We start from the raw sequence: 9,936 nt of genomic DNA on the forward strand, positions 1-9,936 counted from the left end.
TCTCTCCTTCCCTCACTCACTCTCTCTCCCTTACTCCCTCCCTCTCTCTCTCCCTCCCTTCCTCACTCCCTCTTGCTCCCTCTCTCTCCCTCTCTCCCTCACTCCCTCTCTCTCTCTCCTTCCCTCCCTCATTCATATGGTGGTTCAAGAGCTCGCCTCTGGCAGCCACAGTAACCTGTTACCCCTCCCCTAGCCTTAATGACACTCAGAGCGAGGAAGGGAGAAGCACGGCACAAACTTCTCTGAAGAAACTCGCAAACATGAAACACCTTCTGAAACGAATTAATCTCAGAAAGAAATGAGCCATTCAAGCAAAACAAATTCAGGCGTATTCAGTATTGCTTTATATTACTTTTTGTTTCGACTCAAGTCCCGGTCTGTGAAAGGAAGCGTGGGTTCAAATTGCCCTTCTGACACATCCTTGCACAATATCCTTTGGGATCAATAAAGATCTAATCTATGACTCTGTTTAGTATAAAAGGGGGTGGGGTGGCACAGGAGGTTTGGCCAGGGCCTGCTCTCCGGTGGGTCTCGGGTTCGAGTCCCGCTTGGGGGGCCTTGTGGCGGAGTGGCGTCCCGTCCTGGATGTGTCCCCTCCCCTTCTGGCCTTGCCCCCTGCGTTGCTGGGTTAGGCTCCGGTTTGCCGTGACCCTGCTTGAGACAAGCGGCTTCAGACAATGTGTGTGTGTGTTTAGTATGAAACTGAAATAGGACTAAAGAAGTGCACTACCCAGAGAGGACATAGGTAGAATTGCAACATACAGGCAACTCTGGCTGTGTAGCTTTTCATGAACCAAAATAATATTTTCAGTTCTTTTAAGTTTATTGCCTTACAAAGTACAGCCCAAAAATTCGCATTTTGCTGCTGGATTCATTCATTAATTCGCTTGATTTGTATTCAGTATGGATTTAATGTTACTCATCCTTCCATGCTCACTAGTGGGACTGTTACAAACAAAATTTCAAAGAGAACACCATAATTTGATTTAAACAGTTTCTCATCATCATAATAGCCTGAAAAATGATCAAAGTGTAGTCTATTATCTTTTCATCTTGGGGCGTTATTAAGCAACTCAGAGGCATTTCACATATTTTCACGCTGTACACAGCTGACAAACACATGGCATCTCCTACATGACCCCCCCCCCCCCCCCTTCCCTTCCCTTGCCCCTATTTAGCTGACAAGTTCCTATGCACTGAGAGGCACATGACTTCAACCAGAAGACCTGAAAATATGACATATTAAGTGCCCCCAAACTAATATGCCGCACAGATTCTCAGTAGTTACATTTATTAGCTTCGTAATGAATTTAACTACAATGATAGGCAAACATAAACATATACTTTGCTGGCAACCTGCTTAAAGTCCTATTTCAAAAGAAACAACAGAACAAACAACAATGCAATTAATAGTTTCCCTTACCTTTTCTTTCATATTTAAGCTATAGACTGTAGACTACACCCACACTGGCTGAAACTGCTTGTCCCAAGTGGGGTCGCGGCGAACCAGAGCCTAACCCAGCAACGCAGGGCGCAAGGCCAGAGGGGGAGGGACACACCCAGGACGGGACGCCAGTCCGTTACAAGGCACACCAAGCGGGACTCGAACCCCTAGAGTGCAGGACCTGGCCAAACCCCCCCGACTGTAGACTATAAAGCTACAAATAAATTTAAAAAACATCTGGAGGTAGTGAAACATAAAGTGAAAACATTCATTAAGTGACAATGATGCAAAACGCAGAGGTCGGCTTTTTTTTGTTGAGTCGGGATCATCTGCTGAAAAAAAAAAAAATGCTATGAACAGGAAGAGCAGTCTTAAATGCGATGATTAGGAAGCGTGAGTTGTGGATGTGGCTATAGATGTTATGGACCATAAGAGCCACGATCAGAGAAATGTTCCACACGCTGTGGAGCCCTACAACGACATGTTCACTGAAGTTTCCTCCCCGTGGGGAGTTCTCGTACGCTCAAGCAGCACGAGCCTTTCAAGCAGCCGGGAACAATACTGACTGCCCAGCACAATCGGTATTAAGGGGTCTTATGAATCACTCTACAGCTAGTGACACAATGGGTTTAACAATCCCAGTTAATCCACTTGTATTATCCAATGCAGAGAACAGTAGAAAAAGGCCACAGGTAACTGACAAGCGAGTGACATTAAGTTAGTAAGATGGGAAATGTACACAACCTACACGTCGATGAAAACGAATCGACTCGCACGAGAGCTTTTAACAGAACTACGTGACGTGAAAAGGACCCTGTTGAAACTCTCCCGGTACAGTTTCGCTTGGAGACATTCCCTTCCGTCGATTTCAAAACGTTATCTGTTGGGCTGAATTAAAATTCTTCTTCGTCTCCTGTTGCGAAAGCTCTTGTTTCACCTGTACTGCGCCGCTCTGATACACTTGCAAAATAGCAAGAGTGGCTTTTTCGTGAGCTGCAAATGCCGTGCCATCACATATCCTCCGTTTTCCGTGAGTATTAATGGTGGAATCAAATGCTGAATTAATTAAGCATCGATTTAATAATGATAATACTTATACAGCCCTTTTCTGCTAACTCAATAGTAGAAAATGATATTCTGCATCCTACTGACTAATATTGTCTTTAAATATAAATGACACTAATCTGTTAACTGTGGCATAACTTTTTGTTTCATTTTCCTTATTAGTTGGCCATAATGGCCAGCCCACTTGCTGAATGAAGAAGATTTGTGAGAGAAGATTATCTAATAAAGTTAAAAATCTCCGTCACTGCATTTAGTGCACATATGACAGTTTTGCTGTTGCTCAGAAAGCAAAACGGAAACAGTTAAATACAGCTGTTTCCCATTATCCGATCTAAGAGAGCTGTCCTCCTGCCGCTCCTGGGTGGTGTCAACCCTCGGGATGGGGCAATCGGTCAGTCGCGGTGTGCAAAGGGGATACGCTGAAAGTGCTTGGTTTTCCAGCAAATCGGGGTATGTTTTTCTACTTCATTTTCCAGAGGTTGCATAATACCCCAAAATTAAAACACAGATTAATTTTCAAAGGGATTATGATCAGTCAACTTCTTCACATTGCTCAAGCTTTACTTCCTGATATAAGAAGTGAAAACACGTACAGAACTGAATTACTTAGGATAAAATAATATATTGTTTTATGTATTACAAGGCATTGAGACGTATACTTTTCTTTACAGTAGCATCATTGCTCCAAAAAAGCTTAAAGTAATGCATCCCTTGGGTAATCATCTTGGTTTTAAATGTATTTACTGTAAACACTTGCTTAAAATGTATTGTGTTAAAATTGAGTTATTAACTGAATATCCATACATGAATCACCTACTTCATACAGGGAAAACGTCCACCATGCTGCTTTTCTAATAGTAATAATGCCTGAAGCGCTTCGAAACACTTATCCCTTATATCCTACAAGCCATTCCATTGTTTATAACTGCAAATAGCTGCATTTTAAATGCATAAAGCATTAAAATGCAAATTAAACCATCAGTCAGTCCTTCAACATCTGTCCTTTATTGAACTATTAATTACATGCTATGTATTAATGAGCATGGTTTCATACTGAATTATTTCCCCATGGCAATTGAATAGACAGTCAAAGTTTTCCTTTGGTATTTTTAATGGTCAACAAGTAAAACATGTACTGTGCAGAATTTTTTTTTTTTTTGCACAGAAATGCATTCTTCAAACAATGAATGAAAACCTTGGATCCAAAAATATGGACATCTAAGTGAAATATAGGAACAAATGGGAAACAGAATGCTAGGCTATTCTTTTTTTGGCACTCTTGGCTTAATGGGTGCCAAGCCACTGAATACTTCAAGGGAGGACTGTTATATTCACTGACCTCAGCATATAAAAAAAAAAAAACGAAATGACATGAAATCTGGGATTGTAACAAAACTGCTATTCTGGGCAGAAGAAATATCGGTTAGCACCTGTTGAAATGAAAATTGTGCGAAAAACGTTTTCCGATGCTGGAACAAGTAAATACATTTGACCAATAGACGACCGCTGGAGAAACTGAAACGTGTTGCAAGCGATGTGTTTAGGGTCTTCGGTAGTCCGAATGAAAATACGCAGATTGTTCGGCTGTATTAGTTTCCAGCATTTTCTCGGTAACTATGCAAACTCCCACCCTGTGAGCTGGGACCACGGTAACCAGCACGCCTCCGCCCTACCCACATGGTGCCTCCTGGGGATGGTAGCTGGGGAAAGCAAATACACCCCCTGGCAGGTTAGAGCTTGACAAATCCCAATCCTTCTTTTCTACAAGGCTTTGTCAAGAAAACCTCTGTTGAAGTCGGCGTGACTCACACACTTGCCTTACCAGTCCTACCTTACCTGTTGTTCCGAACACCACCTGCACATGAAAGTGTTGCCTCACTCAACCTTTCTCCCACCTGCCATTCTCCTAAACATGTGATGTTGTTTCCTCGCTGCGTGTATCAACAAAACCACATTTGGTTCTGTGAAGAATGCCCTGCTGTTCTGTCACTATTTCGTCACATCGCTTGTTGGACTGATATTACAGAGTAGGCGTACATTCGTGCATTTAACCGTTAGTAAGAGGCCCACCCTCAGACTGAAAGCGCAAATTTAGGCACAGTCTCTTGTACAAGTAGCGTGAGAGTGTTGAACAGCAGTCCAAGTGCAGTAACAGTTTTATAAATCACAGACAAATACGTACTGAAAATGTTTACATTGCATGGGATTGCAAAGGTGCCCTGAGAGAACCTTAATTATTATGCCCTAATTTGTGAACTCCCGTTCGTCGTTTTTGCGTCCTTGGGTCAGTCTCATGACAAAATGAGACGCAGCTGACAGGAGAAGCTACACAACCAGCTGATGTATATTTCAAGACGGTTACAATAAAACTGTCAGTCACCTTGATTCCGTGAGCATTTCCGGCACAAAGATTTTTATTTTATGTAAGTGCTTATGCAAGGAAACAAAGTACTATTTTAAAAAAAATACAAAGGAGAATCGAGCCCACCTGGCCGTAAAGAGAAATTCTGTCTGTTGAAACACGTCAGTTAATCATACCTGCGGCATTTTTTGTTTAACTATGTCCTGATCATATTCCTGAGTATCAGGAAAATCCACGATTTCCAGCAGCCAAGTGACAATTTACAGTAAAGCTCCAAGAAAGGAACAAGAAAGTAAAAGAAAAAAGAATGGGAATTTCATGTATTTAACATATTTGTATTAGTGTGGGGGGGTGCGGTGGCACAGTGGGTTGGACCGGGTCCTGCTCTCCGGTGGGTCTGGGGTTCGAGTCCCGCTTGGGGTGCCTTGCGACGGACTGGTGTCCCGTCCTGGGTGTGTCCCCTCCCCCTCCACCCTTACGCCCTGTGTTACCGGGTAGGCTCTGGTTCCCCGCGACCCCGTATGGGACAAGCGGTTCAGAAAGTGTGTGTGTGTGTGTGTGTGTGTGTGTGTTAATGTGGATTTTGCCAAACTTATGGGGACATTATTGGAAAAAGTCACTATAATGATGGAAACTGAAGACTTTATTGGGGGGTGGTATGGTGGCGCAGCAGGTTAGGCCAGATCCTGCTGTCTGGCGGGTCTGGGGTTCGACTCCTGCTTGGGGTGCCTTTCGACGGACTGGCATCCTATCCTGGGGTGTGTCCCCACGCCCTGTTTTGCCGGGCTAGGCTCCGGCTCACCGCGACCCCCGCTCGGGACAAGCAGCTTCACACAGTGTGGCTCCTACGAAAAAAAAGCTTTTTGTTTTTCTTTTAATAAACAGACTTTAAAAGCAAACAAAAGCACGACGAATTATTTTTTCAACTTTCACAAAATTAGGAAAAAGAGCCCCGTGCTCCGTAGGTGCATGCGTGTAAAGGCCTCGGTCCCTACAGCAGGATCTACCCCACATCTGTCTGTCTCGTGCGCTGAGCGCAGACGGGGAGAGTGAGCCAGGGTTGGACTGCCGATCAGGCCAGCTGTCTGCTTCAGAAGCTGTGATGAAAGGATGCGTCAGGTCAGTTTTTTTATTCACTGAACTGGCAGGGAGACAGCAACGGGAATCAAACAAGGAGAGACTCAAAAAGCAGCAATTTGCCTCCTTCATGGGCCTCCTGGCTCTTCACTCACAGAATGCAGATGCTGACATTTAGAGGCGAGGTAAAACTGAGAAGGAGAGTCAGTGGATTCAGCAGCGGTGCTACGAACGAACTGAGCGAACATGGACTAACGGGTCGCATACGGGTGGGCATGCGTACGTGTGTGCGTGTGTGTGCGCGCACGAATCCGAATAGCTGCGTTCCATTTTTACCTCATGTGTGAAAGAGCTGATCTAAAAAAAAAAAATGCAAGAAAATGCATTAGAATGCTAATTAAGGCAGACTTTTGCCTTCAAAATGAGCTGTTTCATTGGAAGAACGCACTTGTGTCGGCCGACTGCCCACACTGCGATGCACCAACGCGCCTTCTCAGTCTGCGCCGTCTTTACATCGCCATCGAGCAGGAGCAGAACGAGCCTTAAGATATCGATTTCTGCCAGGGCCACTGGGGTGGTCCACGGAGAGTTAGCCACTTCCCTTCTGCAGTGATTTCGAGAAAGACACTGAGGAATAGTCGGCGACTTGGAGGTAACTATTTCTTTGACCCTCTTTTAATTGGAAAATATACTGTGGCCTGTGCAAACGTTTTTCATATGCGTACAAGAACAGCAATCCGGGGATTTGCTGCCAAACGCCATTAACGTCATGATACAATTAACTGCTTGGGAGGTGACCCCGTCAAGGACAACTCCAGTTGCTTACAGTTTTACACATTACGCATTTGTCCGGCTAGACAAGCTCAGTCGTTCGCGCAAGGGTACAACAGCTGTCCCCCTCGTGGCCGTGAAGTCACATGCCACCTGCTACCCAACTGCTCCATTCCCAGAAGACGTGTAAAAGAGGCAAAGCCTCACCTGTACAGCACCGTTCCTTGGGAAGACTGCTTATGGAGCGCAAGGGAAAACAAGGCCATTTTTGTACCACCTTATGAAGCAATATCACATGTGCCATGCACTCCGTTACCTGAGTTATTGTCGAGGATTCCTGCTTGAGGAGCTACCTAATAGGGAAGGTCAAGAAAAAAGCCCTATGATTCAGATTTGGCGCAAAAAAGAAAGAGGAAAAAAAGGTCACCGCAACAAAGGGTCACGAAGCAAACAATTTCTAGACTAATTAACACACAAGAACCCCAGTGTGACCGTTCTCCCGGAGCGCACGAGTGAAACGGCCAATCGGAGCAGACGGATGGTGGCACCTCTGCGTTTCCCCACAGGGAAGGTGTGGCCTGTAAATAGAGGAATTACGGTAGCGCTGCATTACTCACATCATCTGCCACGTAAAGTGAACAGGAAGCAAATGGAAATCCATATTCGGTGCACCACCATCACATTGGTCACAGAGGTTAAAAATTCCAACCACTAAAACCTCACTTAGCATTGGATGTGTTCTTTCCGAAAGAGACCCTCTGTGCGAGGTTTACTCTGCAGAATTGACAGTACCCAGGGACCACAGGATATTAGAATGGAATAGTTGCTCCGTGTCACATCAAAAATATCAATGGTCTCTTAAATTACTTTTCAATGTTAAAGACATCGATGGTTTAAAATATATTTACGTGTACAGCTATTTACGGTTTTTACAGACACACACCTGTAATGTGTAGTTTTAAAAAAATATAATGTACCTAGATATCATTTCGTAAAACAAGGGACAATTAATATTTAATCGCAACAAGACCAGTCATCGCACAATTTGCAGAACAAAACGATACAATATCGTGTGTCTGCTTCTGTTTTATATATTCATCTGAATTAATTAGTCATGACTACATGAACATCTGGAGCAGGCAGGAAATAAAAAATATTGAAATTTATGTGCTAGGCGTGCCAACCAAGAATACAATAGCACAAGAAAATTAAATTCATTTTAGGCTATTAAAAATGCACAATGTAAGATACAGTGCAACTGAACTGACGTTTCAGTGATAATTATCAATTACAAATAATGTAATGTATTTAAGTAATATTTTTGTCAGCCCTGAATAAATACTACTTGCATGCAAAGTATTCAGCCAATGCACACAAGCACTCATTGCCTCTTTTGCAGACACAGCACATAAGCAGATCTCACTCTTTAATTTTTCTTTTTCTGTGTGAGAGATGCAGAGAATAAAAGGAACCTCAAGTATTTTTCAGCAGTGAAATTTAGGAAGTGTTCTTCCTTCAGTTGAGTAATTACTGCAATTACATTAAAAGAAACTGTGAAGAAAAATCGTAACTATAATGCACCGTATTACGAAAGGAAAGAGGAGGAAAATGCAAAGAGGAATCCGAGCTACTGCCTGAACAATCAATGAATTAGTACGGGAATCCACCCCTACCTCACCATGGTTACCAACACCTTCACAGAAGCAGGGAGCAGGAAGACATGGAGGATTCAAGCTATCGCCATGGCACCCAGCTCCAAAGCGACAGGAATCTCAGACAGAATGAGCTTTCGGCAAGCGGCCGCGCTCACCGGCACCCTGGAAATGTGGCTCCTGTCCCTCCACAATGCCTCCTTTAGTTCCGCTAACAAAGGAGAACAGCATCTTACCGTGCTCACAGCCAGCTTCTTCTCTGAGGAGCGCGGATGGCAGGTGCAATGAGCGAGGGCCTCCCGAGGAATCCCCGAAGGTGCCCGGAGCTGCGGCGGGTGCGACGCGTGCGGATGGCCTCCGCCGGCAGCCAACGGGAGCGGGAGGGGAGCGGGAGGGGAGCGGCGGGAGCGGCGCATTACATCATGGGTTTTTCTGTGAAACAGCTGTTGAGGGGTGGGCTGCGAGAGGAGGGGCGGCTGGGGGCTTCTCACTGGAGTGATGGCACGCGTTGGCCAGCAGCTCCTTCCCCCTAACACAAAACGAATCACTTCATACGTTGCAATGCACGTCCGCGTTCCGTAAACGCGGACAATGCCGCGACCTGCCGATAAGCGCATTCCGGCCTTTATCATGCTTTTCACCACCGCTAGGCTGCATTGAAATATACGCGCGGTAATATTTACGTCAATATTGTAACGTTTCGATATTCTAACAATCAGTCTGAATGAATTCTAAGTCTATACAACGGAAAAAAAAAATGGAAAAAAGACCTCAAAAGTTTCTCTTTGAAATATTTCATCTAGAATCGCATCTAACTGCTAAATTACACATAGACACAAATGAGAGAAAAACAAAGAATGCAAGTACACTTGCTATCGAGGGATGAGGCAATAGTGACGCTGGTTGGGTGGCGCTCTCTGGGCCATCGGGGGGTGCGGGGTTTCCCTGGCACACGCCGGACACATTCATCCAAATCTGTCCCGTAAGCATTCCTACTGGGATACCTGCCATTTCCAAAGACACTGACTCAAGACCCTTCCAGCTCGCTCATTCGAGCTGCACGGCACGGACGCATCGCGTTGAAGGCTCCGTCAGACCGCGCATTACAATCGTAACGACAAGTGTTCTCGATAAGCGCAGTTACTGGCAGACGCGTTATTTAAAAAGGTAGGAGATGGGAGGGGCACACAAATCAGATTAGGTTGGAAATGTTCTTAGGAATCCCCAGTTTTCTTAGATTCTCGCTGAATTTCATAATCCTGGTCTATTAAATTTGACCTAAAAATGTAAGAAAAGGGACAGGAGGAGGAGAAAATGTCATCCCCCTAGTGACAGGTACCCCTGCGTTCCCCTCCCCCATTTCTGCACCACTGGCTGGGTCTTGCTGCATCTTCCTTCTCCTACGTGCGTCTGCCACTCTGCACTAAATCAATACAATTTCAGACATGCTATTTTTGGGGAAAAGAAAACCTGCTCATAATGGAGCGAAAACTAGAGGTACGCTAAGATGTCCATCTCCTGCCACTGCCGATTTATTTTTCATGTTCAGAGAAAACACAGCTTGT

At 44.7% G+C, this 9,936-nt stretch overlaps 1 protein-coding gene across 1 annotated transcript in view; it reads right to left on the minus strand.

The window, feature by feature from the left end:
- sema4ba (sema domain, immunoglobulin domain (Ig), transmembrane domain (TM) and short cytoplasmic domain, (semaphorin) 4Ba) overlaps positions 1–8,673 on the minus strand; it is a 52,979-nt gene extending 44,306 nt beyond the window's left edge. The window contains exon 1 of the mRNA XM_018763717.2: positions 8,608–8,673. The gene's annotated coding sequence lies outside the window, so the exon portion shown is untranslated. The remainder of the gene's footprint in view (positions 1–8,607) is intronic.
- Between the last annotated feature and the right edge of the window lie 1,263 nt (positions 8,674–9,936).

The sequence above is a fragment of the Scleropages formosus genome, chromosome 11 (genome assembly GCF_900964775.1).
Source record: "Scleropages formosus chromosome 11, fSclFor1.1, whole genome shotgun sequence".
Lineage (NCBI taxonomy): Eukaryota > Metazoa > Chordata > Actinopteri > Osteoglossiformes > Osteoglossidae > Scleropages > Scleropages formosus.